We start from the raw sequence: 18,204 nt of genomic DNA on the forward strand, positions 1-18,204 counted from the left end.
TTCTGTCAGCAAGCACTTGCTGGCATCCACAATAGTGTCTAGATTTGATGATTGAATATGAGAAGGAGTCCCAGGTGGAGCAGTCTCTGGATTGTTCTGCCTTCAATCTCTGCTCCATAGATTGTCTCTGCAACTCCTTCCATGGGTATTTTTTCCCCTTTTAAGAAGGAACAAAGTATCTACACTTTGGTCTTCCTTCTTCTTTCTTGTGGTTTGTGGATTGTATTTTGGGTATTCCAAGCTTGGAGCCCACCCCCACAGTGACACACTTCACTCAAGAAGACTGTATCAAAAGGCCACACCTCCCAAGAGTGTCCCTCTCTGTGGGCCAAACATTCAAACACTACATGGGGACCAAATCTATTCAAAACACTACAGACTATTTCTACTTTCAAGTCTTAAATTCTTTTATTCATTTCCTTCCATTGTTTGTGTTTTCATATACTTCTCTAAGGTAGTCATACATCTTCTCTTTAAAGACCTCTATCATATTCATAGATGCTGTTTGAAGCTGTTTCTTGTGTTTCAAGTGTGTTGCAAAGTTCAGGGACTCTGTGGCAGGGTTGTTGAACTTCAGTGGAGACACATTGTCCTGGCTGGTTTGATTGTAGTTTTTTGCTGGTATCTAAGCTTGGGAAGATTTTCCCACAGTAGAAGGTATGCTACAGTAGAAGGTAAGATCACAGTAGAAGATATGCTAAACATCTGAGGTACAGAGATTTGCTAGACTTAGAGAAATGAAGGGAGGTGTGAAGATCTGCAGCTAGCCTACTTGCTTTCCTGGTCCTTGTAGCCTGTGGATTCCCATAGAGTGTCTGCTGGTGTTAGGGTCTGGGACAAAGCAATTGGTGTGGGTGTGGAAGTTTGAAGGGAAGAAATGTGTGACTTACTGGAGGTGGGAGCAAGAGAAGCTATGGTAGGTATTCTGTTGCAGACCTTGGGATGAGACTGGAAGATCTGATTTGGTGAAACACAAGTAATAAATGTGCGTAGTTATCCTCCCTGCTTTCCTGGATGGAGTAGCCTCTGTCTTTTCAGAGAACCAATTATATTTTACTTTTTAAAGCCAAATACTGAAGGGGTGGCCTGAAGGAAGATACCTAAGTACCCAGCCTGGTCTCAAGAGTCATACTCTGGAGAGTAGGCCCTGCCCCTCACCTGGGCAGCACAGTAGAGCCAACGCTATTGGCTGGTGTGTAAGTGAGCCTGCCCTGGGGCATGATAAAGAGTTGACCCCACCATGGAATAACATGGATGAGAGAGAGATGGCTCCCTTGCCCCTCTGCCTGTGACAGTCAGCTAAGATGGTCTCAAGGTCATGAGCGTAGGAGTGCTGAACCCATCATCTCACCGGCTGCAGCACTATGGAGAGTGAGTCCTGAACCCTACCTGGGCAGCACAGTAGAGCTGGCTCCTGTGGCAAAGGTGCAGATGAGCCAGCTCCAATGAGATGAGAGCAGGAGAGCTGACACTATCCCTTGCCTGCTGTGACATTTGGTGAACTAACCAGGAACAGTGCTGGAGAGCTCATTCTGATGGTGTATGAAGCCAGAAAGCTGTCAGACTTGGGGAGCCAGTCAGAGCAAGAGTGAGGTCAAGATGTGTCCAAACACCAAAAATCTCATCCTGAGACCAACAGGAGTAGTACTGTTTTACTCCTTGCTTCTTCCCCCTGCATATTCCAAGCCTTACAACACTTACCTCTACCATGCTTGAGATAATCATGTAACCTCATAGCCAAATTATAGGTTAAACTTCCTCTCTCCCTGTAAGTACATGGCCAGCAAGCACCTGAAATTTCCCTTCATGCAAATGAAGCATCCCCAGCACCTGAAAGCCTCAGTCAATGATGTACACTCATGCAAGAACACCTCCCAAATCCCAAGATGGGTAGGTACTCCCACTAAAAGAGCTGTTTTACTGAAAACTGAATCCAGAGAAGGCTGTTTCTCCTGCACTAATGCTGGTCAAGAATCTGGGAACCCCCCCACATAGACAGACCAGTATAAACTTCGTTTCTTCCAGTCTGGCACAGTGCACAATGGTGCCTGGATATCCTAAGAACAGAAGCAGAATTTAGTTAACAGTAGTGTAGGCACAGGTGAGCAGATCAAACTCAGCACCTCTGAGGCCCACATCCAGCACTTTGAGTTGGCCCACTCCAACATCTACTCCTCTATGATCTGCTAGATAATATTAAAGAACAGATCCTGCAGATCCAAAGATCCAGGATCTCCATGACACAGGACAACAACAATATATCCAAGAAATGTCTCTGTGGATCCAATATAGATAGTGTAGCAGAAACCAGAAGTCTTGAAACAGACCAGGGACTCACTGCAGTTAACATTTTGCAAGAAATATACAAGGGTATACTGTGGAACACACTGTGACACACTACAGCTTCCATAAAATGATATTTTGTTTGTTTTTGGTTTTGCCTATAATTAAAACTTTTATTTTGTAGGGGAGGTTGCAAGGGTGGAGGGTATATATGAAGGGACAGGAAGATGAGTGTGATTGGGGTGCATGATGTAAATTAACAAAGAATCAGTAAAATGTGAAAAAAAATAAAAAAGAAAAGAAACAGAGGTATTATATAAGCACATGTCTTTTTTTATTGGATATTTTCTTTATTTGCATTTCAAATGTTACCTCCTTTTCTAGTTCCCCTCCCAAAACTCCCTATCTCATCTTCCCTGCTTCTATGAGGGTGTGCCTCCATCCACTTACCCACTCCTGCCTCCCCGCCCTCGAATTCCCCTACACTGGGGCATCAAGCCTTCACAGGACCAAGGACATCTCCTCCCATTGATGCCAGACAAGTCCTTCCTCTGCTACATATGCAGCTGGAGCCATGGGTGCCTCCATGTGTACTCTTTGGTTGGTGTTTTAGTCTCTGGGAGCTCTGGGGGGTATATGTCTTTATTCCCAGCATTTGGGAGGCAGCGCTGGGCAGATTTCTGAGTTTGAGGCTGGCCTGGTATTCAGAGTGAGTTCCAGGGCAGCTAGAGCTACACAAAGAAACCCCTTCTTCAGGGTTTGGGAATGAAGGATGGAGAAGAAACTCTGATTGTGAGTAAGTTTAACTCTGTGGTTGTCTGCCATGGTACCCCAGCCCCCCAAGACAAATGTATCATAAGAGTTCTTATTGATCTACTAACCAATCTCTCAATGAGTTCAGAGTGTGATAGCATTATTAGGAAGTGGTAAAAGGGAGGAGGTATGGCCGACTTTGTAGAAGTGAGATACTAAGGGAGTGACCTCATTCCTTGGCCCCTTTCTATGTTCCCTATTTTTCTGCTTCTCATCCGCACAGGAGTTAAGACAGGCTTCAACCAGCTACCACTACCATGATGCTCTCCCCAAGCACTAGAGTCTAAACAACCACAGTAACAATCCCTGTTACTGAGACAAAACAAATCCTCTTATAAGTTTTCTGTCCAACGTTCTGTCAATGGACATAGGCATAACTACTGTGATGAGTCTGCTTTGAGGTTACAATCTAATTTCCAGGTTCAAAGGGAAACTAGCAATACAGGATAAGAAAGAAATTTCTTCAATGTCTCATATTTGAGGAAACTGCACATTTCTCATTTAAAAATGGAAAAATGCAAAGAAAGGAAACCCTTGTGTATAGGGAATGGTTTTGTCATTTCTTTTGGCCCATCTGGAACAAACAGCACAGATGGCCAAGCTTGCTTCAGGACTATGGTTACATGCCATGCATGATACACCAGAGAAGGTGAGGCAGCATCTGCTTGCTCCATTTTGTGTGCACTATTGTACTACCAGGCAGCAATATGCATTAGAGCTATTTTATAGCTAGACCCCACTTAGGAATATTAACTTTTTTTCTAAATAGAGATTCTCTCCACACCTCCCATAATTCTCCATTCAAGTTAACAAGAGGATGCTAGTAAAACCTAAAACCAAGCAAACAAAAACCCATTGCCAAGTTAATACTTGACTTAGATACTTCTTGACTTGGAAATATCTATGGCCACAACTTAGTAAATATTTTTGAAAAGTGTTTCAAACTCATACATCAGAAAGGAAATGCAGGGCTGAGTAGGTGGTTGTTCTCAGCATTGCTCTGCATTACACTGTTGTCATAGGGATGGGTGCTGTTACCTCATGCCTGAGGTGATGGATGTTTGAAATACACTTCAATACAAAGATTTATTCTTTTCCTCCTGATGTGCAGTTAGCTTGTATACATATTGCCAAGAACGTACAACAATTTTTATGGAAGCTCTGATTTCCTGAGTTGTAGTTCAACAAATAGATTTATGCAAATCTGTTGAACTTTGCCTAGGAAGTAAATGTCTCCCTGGATTGTGTATAATAGAGACCTCTCTTTTCTCTTTGATCATCCCCTGAGTCATATTTTACTGTTTTAGAGACCTATCATTTGTTTATAGTGGCACATAAATGTCAGTAGACTGAAAGCACGCAGGAACAGGCATGGAATCTCATTTAATCTGATATCTCAAGCTGATTTCATCAGGTGAACACAACAGTACTGCACATAGAAAATATTGATGCTATGTTGTCTTCAGTGTCAGTCTCTATCAAAAAAAATGCCACAAATACTGCAAGGAACAGTAAAAAAATGAACAGTAAGTAAAAAAAAAGCAGTGATTTTTGAGTTTACTAAAGAAGAGCAAAGTAATGAGTGTTTTATTAAGTATCTAGCATAGATAATGAAAGACCCCCAGAACTGGGGAGATCCTTACTCAAGTCTCGGGATGACGCGACCACCCAATGACTCACGAGAGACCGAACTTGCTGCAATCACATAAGGTTTATTGGGGATACTGGTACCGGGTCGATCTCATGACCTTGCCAGTCAGAGGAGTTCGACACCGAACACAAGAAGTGTGAGGTATTTAACCCACAAGTTGGGGGCAGGGAGAGGGTTACCAAGGAAACGGAACATAAACAGTGGAGAGTTTCAGAGGGACCCAACCCAAGGTATTCAGTTAGGGAGGGGAACACATTCATTCTAGGAATGTAATCTTCATCTATCAGTCGGCAGGGTGGAGAGTCTCATAAACCAGTAGACCTTCATTCTTAGTTCCGCCCTCATAGTGGATCATTCAGGAGGGGCAGGTATCGGGAACCAGAGCCCTGAGGCTCTGGGTTAGCAAAGTTCCTGGAACTAGCTACTCCACCTTTTTTTGGCTTGTGGCAGAGGTTTTCCATGCACCCTTTTAGGTAAAAGTTATACATTATACATTCTAAGATTCTCCAGCCTTTCAATAATATATGTGAAAATGTTAAATGTTAGGGAGGAAAGGAAAGTAAAATGAGAGCCCAGCAGATCTTATACCAGAGTGTAGTTAGGGCTCTCAAGGCAGAGCTCACTGAGAAGATTCTTGGGACTGAATTCTTTCTGTCCCTACCCAACAGTGTGACTGTATCTGGAGTGGAAACTTATAGCAAGCAATGAACATTAGTTAAGTGTTAGGGATTGGATTCATGTAGCAGAACTATAAATCTGATAAAAAGTGAGGATACACACCTGTTTTTCTACATGAGCAGGAAGGACCAGTCATATCAGGATGCATTGAGGAGATCTTCATCTACAAGGCAAAAAGACATGCGTCATTAGAAACCCTGGAACCTAGCACGTGAATGGCCACCCTCCAGAACTATGAAAATATAATTTTTATTTCCTGAATCCACATGGTCCAAGAGGCTCTGTTGTGATACACCTAGAATTATATATTCATTACTTTTATGTTGCTGTGATAAAACATCATGTCCAAGGGAACTAAAGGGAAAAGTAATTTATTTTGTTTTATGATTCTGAAATGATAGGAGTCCATCACAGTGGAGAGACATGACAGCCAGCAGCAAGCTTGGTGACAGGAGAAGGAAGCTGATCAGTTATATTTTTACCTGCAATATGAAGCAGAGTAAAGGGTTCCTGAGCTTTTCAAGAATGCAAGAGTTACCACAGAGACACATCACACACAATGTCTTAACTCAAGAGATTTATGACACTAAGATACAAAATGGCTTCCTCTGAGTAGAAAACAGAGTCAGCAGTAAGTGGAGCCAGGATGGGGGTTAAAATAAAGCAAGCAGGAACATGCACACATGGAGGTAGAAAAGTACAGAGATTGTGGTTAAGTCATCAAGGGCTTATCCCCTTGAGGTGGAGCAACACACTCTGTGAAACCTAGTTCTGGCATTAAGCAAAGGTCAGGGCCTTACAAATTTCCCATTTTCCCAACATTCCTCCTTTTTTTTGGCTTCTCAATTAGAAGAGGAAGGTCAAAATTAAGGCTGGTGAGGATGAGGCATGGCACAGCGTACTGGTTGAGCTATTTCCTGTTGTTTAGGAACTTCAGATGTAATTGGAGTAAGGTTAGTCCCCACCTTCGAGAGTCAGAGCAATCTAGGATTTGTGGTGTTGTGAGTTACTGTGGTGCTGTTTTTATTTTCATGTTAATCCTGCATCCTCAGGAAAATATGCTCCTGAGAAGGAGTAGATCAAGTACTTAGGTGATCTCACTGAAACTTCTCCCCATTCTGACTCTTCATATAAAGGTTAGACCTGATAATTGGGAAGTGGAAGGAAAAAGTAGTACTAGGGGTGTCAGAGAAAGAGGAGGAGAGAGAAAAGAACAGTGGAAAGAAGATGGAGCAGAACAGTATAGCCTAGAGAAGCTGCAAGTACCAAGGGATTTCATAGCTGGGGAATAAATTAGTATAGTGATAGATCTGCCCAATCTAGGCATATAGCTCACAAATATAATAACTGAGTTGTATATTTTTATATTGGGCTAAGAAATTACCACATTGTGGGCTTCTCTTTTGGTGGAAAGGGGTTAATAGGCAATGGATAGTAAGAAAAGAGAAGGGATTAGGAATGGAATCCTTCTGCTTGTGTGGGAGGTCTGTGGAAAGTCGATTGGTTTAAACAGCAGTCTTATTGGAGGACTAAGCAAAGGCCACCCTTTTCAGTGGTGAAGAGATATGGTCCCCTCCAGTTTTGTAAGGCCATGTGAGTGAGAGAGTCTATCTGATTTGAAGAGTAAAGATGGTATGTATAGTCAGGCTGGTAAAATAGCTCAGCAGTTAAGAGCACTGACTATTCCTCTAGATGTCCTGAGTTCAATTCCTAGCAACTACATGGTGGCTCACAACCATCTGTAATGGAATCTGATGATCTCTTCTGGTGTGTCTGAAGACAGCTACAGTGTACTCATATAAATATAAATAAATAAAAAGGGGGGAATTGTATGATCAGTCTTTTGGAGGTCTTAGATAGACTGATACGCAAAGACAGCAATCAGAGTCTGTGGGCAGAGGTTAGGGTCTGCAACCGAAGGTGTAAGGATGAGAGGGATAGAACACAGGGGTTGGTTTGAGGGGCAGGGTGTAACAGGAAGAGAGGGAAGTCAATCCCTGAGAGGTTTGTGAGAAGGGAGAAAGAATGAGGAAAAGGAGAGAAAACAGGTGAGATGACCTCCCATTTCTTTGGTGATGGGAGGTAGATGGGTGATCTGAAGTTTGATGGAGAGATGGCCCTTTGGGGTTGATAAGAAGAGTGGAGCCTCCTGCTTGGGAGGCAATGTAAAGGGTTTAAGATGGAATAGTAGAACATACACTCCACTCAAGTCTGCATGACAGCAGTTTATGAGGTGAAAAGTTTCAAAGAAAGCTAGTCTCCTGTCACCTTTTGGCTTTCCCTAACTCAGAGGTAGCCCAGATTTGTCCTTGCGATAGTCGATTGAAGGTCTTGAGTGCTAGGTGCCCCCCAAGATATGGTTTACTAATAGCTAAACAAAATTAGATGTTGCTCTCTGACCTTCATCAATGTTCCAACATCTTAGCCAAACCCTGGCTTGGAATTTTGTAGGGAATGTTACACATTCAGACTAATTGCCTCCGGCATTGTTAGGAAGATAATGAAGGAGGTCGAGCATTGAAGTTTACTGAATAAAAGTTGATAACCCCAGGGCAAGGTCAACTAAGAATCCTCATTTCAGTCAAGTAGGACAGACCACATTAGAATTGCAGCTAAGCCACTCCCAGGGATTAGGAGAATGGGACCCCTGGGGCATATCTCTGCTAGCCCCAGGGTGGGTGTTTACTAAGGATGGGCTGGACCTTGAGCCTGGTGTGTATGTGTGTGTGTGTGTGTGTATGTGTGTGTGTGTGTGTGTGTGTGTGTGTGTGTGTGTGTGTGAGAGAGAGAGAGAGAGAGAGGGGGGGGGAGAGTACGAGGCCTTCAAGCTTCTATCCTCATGCAATCCATAGTCCCAACGAGGCCCGAATGCTCTGGGCCTGGGGAGTACAGTGCCTGTCCAGAAGAGGCAACTGCTGTTTTAGACCCATCACTGCCTGACTTTTCTTTTTCATTTGTCGTGACTATAAAGGGCTGATGCCTAACTTTAAGAATATACATTCAGATCCTGCACTTCCTTGTGTTGTGTCTTCTATTTTTCAATCACCGACTCCTTGCCCGCCTGATTACCGGAACCTGGTTTTGAAAGGCTGGAGAATCTTAGAATTTAAAATGAGGGCATTTAATAGAAATATATGTATAACGTATAACCTTTACCTAAAAGGGGGCATGGAAAACCTCTGCAACAAGCCAAAAAGGTGGAGTAGCCAGTTCCAGGAACTTGGCTAACTCAGAGCCTCAGGGCTCTGGTTCCTGATACCTGCCCCTCCTGACTGATCCACAATGAGGACGGAACTAGGAATGAAGGTCTACTGGTTTACGAGGCTCTCCACCCTGCCAACGACTGATAGATGAAGATTATATTCCTAGAAGGAATATGTTCCCCTCCCTAACTGACTGATTACCTTGGGTTGGGTCCCTCTGAAATTTTCCAGTGTTTTTTGTTGTTTCCTTGGTAACCCCCTCAACCCCCCCCCCCAGTTTGTGGTTTTTTCCCTTTAAATACCCCTCACTTCTTGTGTTGGGGTCGAACTCCTCTGGCCTGTAAGGTTATGAGATTGACCCGGTACCAGCCTATCCCCAATAAACCTCGTACACTTGCAGCAAGATCGGTCTCTTGTGAGTTATTGGGTGGTCACATCATCCTGAGGCTTGAGTGAGGGTCTCCCTAGCTCTGGGGGTCTTTCAGTTTCTCCCACAGATTGAGGGATCACCAAGGCTCCCCAGTCCACTGCAGAATAGAAAAATCCAGTGGGTGAATTGAGTAAGCTTGGTGTGGGTTAGGTGGTTTGGAAGAATCTAAAGGCCTTTCCATTTAGGGAAAAGGTGGGTTTTTTGTTTGTTTGTATGCTTTGTTTTGTTTTTTTTAGCAAAAGCTCAATCGCTCAATTTTACCAATGAAGACTTGGGAGCCAGATGCTGGGGTGAAAGCTTACTATTACTAGCTCAGAGAGGAAGAGAAAGCACCCAGCTGACCTTCCCCCTCAGCTGAAGTCTCCACAGGAATCCTCTCTCACACACTGACTCCAAAACCCTTCTTCAACTCAATCTCTTGCCCTTCTAATTTCTGTGCATCTCTCTAACCATTTTCCTGACTCTTACTGTTTTTTTCTTAATAATCTTATATTCACTTTCTGTTAACTGGTTGCTTGTTCTACTTCTTCACCAATGGTTGAACTTTATTTAATCCTGTTTGAAATATTAATGAAGAAAGCTCTTGGATTAAAGGCTGAGCCATTCCTCCACTACAAACAAATTTTTCCAGTAAATAACACAAACTTGGGGTTCATGGTGAGATCAAACATCCTGCAACATTTCCTGTATTTTTGTATAAATAAGAATGGTTTTTAACTTTAACATAGTAAAACTATTTACAGTAATGAAGCTGTTTTTGCTAAGCTTTCCATAATGTTCAGACAGGGTCTACTTGGCAGGCTTAGGATTAAATATTTTTGAGTTTGAAGTTCTGACAAAATGTTCCTGCCAGTGTTGTGTGAACTCAGCAATTTGAATGTCCTGAGCAGTTTGTGATATGAAGCTGATCTTTGGATGTTGTTTGTCAGCTTAGTGACAATCTTGGCTAGCTAGATCCAGAAGCTAGCCAAAAGGTGTCCACTGTTTGTGCAGAACGTGGCAGGAGAAGAGGCATGGGACAGTTTTTCCCAGTGGTTAGTATTGCCACAATCCAGGTGGACTCATCATGGCAGGGGCCACCATCTTCTTGGGTACGTCAAAAGTTACTGTTAAGAATGGTTAAGGTTTATTGTAAAAATAAATTAAATCAATTAAATGCCATAGTCAACAGATCTTCAAAATGTTTGAAGACAACTATCTACTAAGCACACCTGAGGTACATAAAATTTGCTCCTACTTACCTGCATCAAACTGAAATCTGAAAATACATATAGAAAGCTAGATGAAGCTTATTTCTAGAATTAGTACTTTTGGATAAGTGCCATGATATTAAGTTTATATATACATAATGTTTTTACAGATTGTCAGATAATAATTGTATCTTAAGAAAAGTTTTAGGAAGTCAAATAAAAACCAAAAGATTATGATATTTGTGGCAATAGAATAGTCCCTTAATTTTTGTTTTCTTCTGTTCCATATCAGGTGGCTCTTCTGATATGAGACAGAGATTTGTTTTTTGTTTTTTTCCCACAAGCCAATATGGGTTTAGAAAAGGAAAGAGTCACACTCCAACCTCAAAGCCAACATTAATTTTTAATTGAATTTGGCCAACATAAAGACCATTTGCCATTTATATCTGAAGAGTGGAGCAGAGACAAGCGTTTGAGAATCAGCCATGTGCTGACACTGCATTGCAAGAAGAAAGGAGAGAGCTACACCTGGCTGATACCATTTGGCCAATTTACTCTATTTTCCCAGGACATTTTCTCTTGATGATCTTTTTTTCTCAGATGGTTTACTTGTCCACTGGCCTCTGGCTTCCATAGTTGAATGTTTTTATTCTCCTGAAAAGACAAAACCAAAACCTTGTGTCAACCATAATTCTGGGGTTTCCTTTTTTGGCAGGTTATACCTTTCCAAGGGTAAAATATGGTTTTAGTAACAGAAAAACTATCTTTCAGTTGAAATTTTAAAAATGCTTATGAACTTTTATCATTATATATAAAATCAAGCTTTAAGTATATTTCTTTTTAGATCATAAAAGACATTTACATTGAATTCCAGCCTGACTCTTGCAAGATAATTTTAAATTTAAATCACTGCAATTCTTATGTACCTACCTGTACCTCCCAAGAGTTGGAATTACAGATGTGTGCCTCCCAATTGCTGGAATTAAAGGTATGAACCATTGCCTGGCTATGGATTTCTTATAATGTTATTCTCATGGGGTAACTTTTTGATAATGTTGCTAAAATCCCTCCCCTAACAGAACACATAACTCTGTTTCTATTCTGAGGTCAACACATCTTTAAAATAGCAGGCTGATTTAATTCTCTAGGTTTATCTACTATCCAGTGTCTCTCCACAACTGCTTTTCCATTCTTATTAGCATTTAAATTTTCTTAAGTTACTAAAGCACTGTGTGTAATCTATCTGTACTCGTCTTCTTTACCCTTTCCTGTTTATTAAGCATATCTTTTAAAGTATGATTAGATTTTTTTCAATAACTGATGAATGTGCTAAAACAGTTGTCCTAGTTTAATTTGGTTCTTCATTTCCCCTTATTTTTTAGTGTTAAGGGTAAATTTTCAAGTTTTTTGAATGTGTAATCTATCATTCTTGACAATTTATTCTGAATTTGTTCCCTGGAAAAATTTTAATATTTTACTCTTTATTAAACATGATGCTAATTTCTTCACTATTTCATTATTTTCAGATGTTTGTCTGTCTTGCCTGTAGTAGCTGCATAAACTTTAATGTCTTTGCTAAGTTTTGTGAGGTTTTGATATTTCCATTCATGCCTCACATGACCAGATGTCTTTGCCATTTATCTGCCAGGTAGTGGTTTTCCATTTTGATGATCACATAAATATATCATTACCCATACACCATGAGTTGAAGTAGAGATTTTTCTTTTGCTTTCCTAGTTATTTGTCATACACCCAATAGTGCTGTGCTGATTTTGTAGTTCCTTCCTGAATGTTGGTCATTCTATTAGTTTTAAACCATGTGTTAGCCAAATGTTGTGACTGTTCTATTTGTTCAATAGGCGCCACCTTGGGGGAGGGATGAACAAATTAGCCTACTGAGCTATTTCTTCATTGTAGGAAGGCACAAACTCCTTTGCTACCATATCTTAGTTACACACGAATTAAAATAGGTACCAGTTCCACTGTAATAACTTTCTTTCCATGGCTAAGTATGTGAAGATCCAATCCATCATTGTAATGGGTGTCTATAGTGGCTATTCCTGGTTGTCAACTTTCCTATATCTGAAATGAACTACAATCCAGAATTAGAAGGCTCACTTGTGGCCCTAATCTGGAGGCTGAGAGATACAAGTTTCTGACCTGAATCTTGGCATGGAGATCTTGAGGCATAGTGGCTATGAATCCCAGAAGATTAAAATAGGAAGATCTACAAGTTCAAGGTCATCTAGGATTAAATGTGTGGTGGTACACATCTTTAATCTGTGCCATACCTTTTGCTGGAGACCTATATAAGGACATTGGAAGAAGGAAGGCTTGCTCTGCTTCGCCTGCTTGCCCTGTGGGACTGAGTAACTGCTAGATCCTTGGACTTCCATTCACAGCTACTGCCAACCATTGTTGGGAGTTGGACTACAGACTGTAAGCCATCAATAAATTCCTTTACTACATAGAGACTACCATAAGTTCTGTGACTCTAGAGAACCCTGACTAATACAGTAACCATATGACCATAGGGTGGTTGGTTGGCAATGACCCAGTATGAGGTTCTCCATGCTTTGTAAAATCTCCAGACTTGTTTTTCAAAGACAGAATATTTGTTATCTGTATAAAAAAATAATCATTTGGAATGGATTCTAGCAGGCAAATGTTGGTAGACCACATTTCCTTTATGAAGAGCTCCTAGTTGCCAATTCACCAATAAATATGATATTCATAATTTGGCTATCATTAGGCTATCATCTGATCCAGGGAGTGGTTAGGGTTGTAAGCACAGAGATGGGCTTACCTACAGTTACAAAAGCATCTCTTTGTTCCTGCCCCCATAGCAATCACCTGGCTTTCTATGTTTAAGCCTGCTCTCCCTGGGTTGTGGGGTTGTGAAAGGAAGCCTGGTTCCCAGTTGAGCTAAGGCTAGAAGCCCTGGTGACCCCTGAAGGGATGGTAAACGATTCACATGATTCCCAGGCACCAGGCCTCTATCACTAGCCAAAGCCCTCTATAGATTTGTGGCCGTCAGTCATGTAAGGGCAACAACCCAAACCCCTCCACAGGTAGAGAGTAAAACATGTGGTCATGTAGATTTGAGACAGATCTCCACTTTAATGAGGTACCTAAAGGCCGGGAGGTTTGGCGAATAAGCTTTCCTTCCTAGACACTCCTTCCTGCAAAAGGTATTTAACCTGAGGCCCACTCTAAAAAGTGGGGTATCGTTTTACTCATCCACTTTCCACCATGACAATAAATGCCCTAACACCATAGACTGCCTCTTCTCATCAGGATTCACCATGGGGAGCCATGGAGAAGGCCTCTGCCTATAGACCTGCTGTCTAATCTCCCATAGAAGACCACTCTGCTCCCAGCCACAGTTGCCACCAAGCCAAGCTCAAGCCTGGTTTGATTCTTCTATATGTTGAGCATTTATCTATTCCTACACTAGCTATCCTAGTAACTATAATTTTTCTGATGTCAAAGACAATTGTTCCATCTACACAGGGTTATCAATTAACCATTTTAAAGGTAGGATGGTTGGTGGTTTTGAAAGACCAATAGCTGTTATGTCCTGTTTGTGTACAAACTTAATGATCTATGATTGTTCTTGATAATATCTTTTAATATTTTTCTCAGAAGCATTCTTTTTTTTATGGTTTGTTTCTGAGATTGGAGTAATGTTGACCTGTCTTTCCCATTGCTGCAACAAACCACCTCTCCATAAATTCATAGTGGTATTAGCCACATATAGGTTTAATTCTCCTATTTGTTCTTCTGGCCATATGAACTCAACCTATCTTGCACTTTGCTTCACATGAGATAAACCTCCAGTCTCTAGAAGTTGAATATTTACTTCCCAAAGAGGCCAATCTAGATGTCAAGATTTTGGTAACATTGTTGTTGCATCTCCTTCTGTGTCTTCACTTTCAATTCATTCAATTTCAATGCTGTCTAGTTGTACTTTTAGTTTTGGCCTCTGGTCATTTATAATTTTTTCTCTGGTCTCTCCTGATTTTTTTGTTTTATCTATTGAAAATTCTCTGCCTTTCATTACATCCAGAGCGGTACTGTTTGTGCCACTTTGATTTGGTATGTGGATGAGTTGCTCCAAAGCTGACAAGGAATGACTGAATAAAATTTAACCCTGCAAGTAGTGTCCCTATGGCATTTCTGAATGGCAAAGTGTTACCTTGCCTGTCCCTTCTTAATAATAATTCATCACTCCAGTGTCAGCTTTTTCCACACCTTCTACATAATCCAGAAGGCTGAGGCCTTCTTTTTGGATAATCTCTAGAAAACACATTGTTTCTAGGAATGTCTTGCTTACAATTGCTTTTTTTCTCTGTGTAGCCCTGGCTGTCCTGGAACTCACTCTGTAGACCAGGTTGGCCTCGAACTCAGAAATCCACCTGCCTCTGCCTCCCAAGTGCTGGGATTAAAGGCATGTACCACCACTGTCTAGCTACAATTTTTTTTAAGATAACTTTTCTTACTACAATAAAAGCATCTGACATTTTCATTTTTCTTAAAACTTTTAGAAGTTACTTCTATCAGAGTAGAAATCCAATATCTGACATATTTCTTATCCATTCATTTATTGGTGCTGATCTTGTCTTTAAAGGCCTAGTCACCCCTTTGCATTATGAATTAGCATTTTCAAAAGGCAAGAAAAGGATTTGATTAATATTTGTCTGACATCTGAATCTGATACTATTCTATTTACAGCTGAAGTCAATCTTTCCAAAAAATCAGTAAAAACTTCTTTTGTTCCTCGTGTAATTTTCATAAATGACTCAGACCTCTTTTCTATTTCTCTAAACTTGTTCAAAGCATTTAAACTTGCTAAGTGACATAGCATCAATGAGCACATAACATCAAACTCATATTGCCTTTGTAACAGCATATTGACCTTCACCTAGCAAGTGATCCTAGGAATTATTAATACTTCTAGCCGTATATTATTGTTTTATGGTCCTAGATTCTTCTTTCAACCATGTTCATCATTGTAATTGAGGACCAACTTCCAATATTGTTGTTTTTATCTAAATTTCTCTGTGTCTGAGTATTTTTCTTGTTTTCATCTATAAGACTCTCTAAGGTTTGTATCTTATCAATCTACTTTTTATATCTGGCACAATTATCAAAACATTTTTCACATTTGGCACAGAAATCCAATATGGCTATTAGGAGTAAAATGAGGATTACCAGACTTATTAATTATAATTGATATTATGTCAATTTTAATTATGTCATTTATCTTTTCATTTTCTGCTTCTATTTTCAAGCCATCTAAAGTAGCAAGCCCTATATTATATTTCCCATTCTTAATGTGGGAAAGATTTTTCCTTTGAATACTACTTGACTCTATCCTTAACTTTCCAGATATCTTATCAAATCTCATGGCTTCTCAGTTTGCTGGCACCTGGAGTAATTTTTCTCTCCATGTGGTCATGCCTTGCATTGGAGTATCAAGTGTATTTTAGCAAACTCTCAATAGTTCAATATTGCCAATGAAGACTTGGGAGCCAGATGCTGGAGTGAAATCCTGCTAGCTCAGAAAGGTGGAGAAAACACCCACCTGACCTTCCTCCTCAGCCAACATCCCTGAAGGAATCCCCTCTCAGAAGCCATCTCTAAAATCCCTACTTCAAACTGAATGCCCTTCTCTTCTCCATCCTGTCCATCTCTCTATCCACCCTCCTGACTTCCTCTAACTCTCTTTTTTTTCCTTAATAATCTTATGTTCACTTCCTGTCCACTGGTTGCCTCTTGACTTATGGCTGGCATTATTTAATTCTGTTTACAGTATTCAAGCAGAAACCTCTCGAATTAAAAGTATGTGCTAAGGCTGTGCCACACCACAACTACAAACAGGTTTTCCCAGCAAATAACACAATCTCAAGTTGCACACAGTGTTATCCTATAACAACAACAAAAAGATGAAGCTTGGTAGCCTAGAGAGAAATAACTCCAGTGTTAACAGGAGTCAATGTGTAGCCAGGGATGGTGGTAGTCTGTAAAGATACATCTCAGGGAGCAAAGATGACAGGGTAAGGGATTGAGTAAGTAGACAGGGAGAGGTGATGGTAAAGGTGAAAGGACTGAGTTTAGAGTCTGTAATCCATACATAATCCCAAAAGTAGAGACAGAAAGAAGTTGTTTGGGAAGGGTTCTTAGCCTGAAAAAGGCTAATGGCAAGAATGTATCCCAGTCAAGGTGAAACTCTTGTGAGAGTTTAAATAAAGATGTTTTTGAGAGAATGATTCATTTTTACACCTTTCCTGAGTATAGGCATTGTATGGGATGTGGAAATACCAAGGAATGCTAAGAGTTTTAGAGAGGGTTTTGGGAGATCTGGGAGGTGAATTTATGACCCTTATCTGATTAGAGGGAAGTAGGGACTATTACATGAGGATAATATCTTGGAAGAGAAAGTCAGAGACTGTGCCATTTTGTTGATGATAAAGAATGCATTGATATACACTAAGAAGGTATCCACAAAGACCAGGAGGTACCTGATACATTTGACAGTGAGCATATGGGTGAAATCAAATAGCCAGTCAGTTCCTGGTCCCTTGACCTAATGAGTAGGAAAAGGGATACTAGAGTAATTGAACTTGGGGTTAGATATTTGACAGATTTTACAAGAGTCAGTGATGATTTTTAAGAAAGGCAAATCTTCAGGGGTGGGCTATAGATGAGCCTTAACAAAGTAATTCAAAGAATTATTTAGGCTTCACTATTAGGATGAAAGAGCTGCTGTAGATAGGAAAAAAAATTTTTGGGGTGTGGGAAAATAAAAGCAAAGATGTGGATTATAAGGGGAGGTTGTTCTGTAGTGAATGATACTGAGGCTCTAGCTGCCTGGATGGCTAGCTTATTTTTCTTATAGATGATGTAGCTGTCAGTCTAGTGGAATCAGAAGTTGATAATTCTTATGGCTGAGTGAAAATGAGAGGCCCTTAACATGACCATGATTTGGTCTGAGTTGGTTATTGATCCTTCCTTTGTTGTTAGTAGTCTGTACTCCCCCCAGATTGCCATATGACAGAGTATGTGAAAGGCATACTTGGAGTCTATGTAAAGATTTAAGGAATGTCCTCATGCTAGTTGAAAGGTATGGGTAAAAGCTATTATTTCGGCCAGTTGATTTGTGGTCTGCATTAGGAGGTCCTGTGGCTCAACCACCTTGGTATCCAAAGCAGTGGCACATCCTATTTTTCAGGCCCCTTTGAGTAAAATAAACTACCATCAGTGTACCAGGTGAAGGCATTTTGAGCTAATGTGCCCTCATGTATATGTGAGGGGTGAGATAGTAGTTCATCTAGGGTTCTCCATAAAAAAGTTAGATGGGGAGTATCCTGGGATTGGCCCATGAAGGAAATTTGAAATATTGAGGGGTTGGCACAACTGGAACTATTGTAGCTACCTGAAAGGCAAGAACTCATAAAGTTCAGTCAGTGTTTGAAGACATTTGTGTATTAGGAGATGGGATAGATTATAAGAACGTTAATTTATTGCTGATTGTAAATTTATGAATAATAAATTTGGCCACAGCAGGTTCCAATTCTTTGGTGGTAAGCAGTAATCTCTAATATATATATATATATATATATATATATATATATATATATATATATATATGGATAGAAAGGGGAGAGTTTAACATATTGAGATATTGAGGGGTAGACACAGCTGGATCTATTGTAGCTATCTGAAGTGTAAGAACTTGTGAAGAATTCTTACATTTGTGGTGTGTGTGTATGTGTGTGTGCGTGTATGTGTATTTAAGAATTCTTACATTTTCACACACACATACATATATATGAGAGAGACAGAGAGAGAGAGAAAGAGAGAGAGAGAGAGAGGAGGCAGATTAGGTCTAGAAGGTTTAGTACTGGAGCATGGAGGAGGACCTTGAGATTTTTTTTTTTTTATTTCTTTATT

At 40.5% G+C, this 18,204-nt stretch overlaps 1 long non-coding RNA gene across 1 annotated transcript in view; it reads right to left on the reverse strand.

The window, feature by feature from the left end:
- Window positions 1-10,632: 10,632 nt before the first annotated feature.
- Window positions 10,633-18,204, reverse strand: part of LOC116087562 — a 21,788-nt gene continuing 14,216 nt past the window's right edge. Inside the window, exon 3 of the long non-coding RNA XR_004117476.1 lies at window positions 10,633-10,902. This is a non-coding gene — a long non-coding RNA (uncharacterized LOC116087562). The remainder of the gene's footprint in view (window positions 10,903-18,204) is intronic.

The sequence above is a fragment of the Mastomys coucha genome, unplaced genomic scaffold (assembly GCF_008632895.1).
Source record: "Mastomys coucha isolate ucsf_1 unplaced genomic scaffold, UCSF_Mcou_1 pScaffold13, whole genome shotgun sequence".
Classification (NCBI taxonomy): Eukaryota; Metazoa; Chordata; class Mammalia; order Rodentia; family Muridae; genus Mastomys; species Mastomys coucha.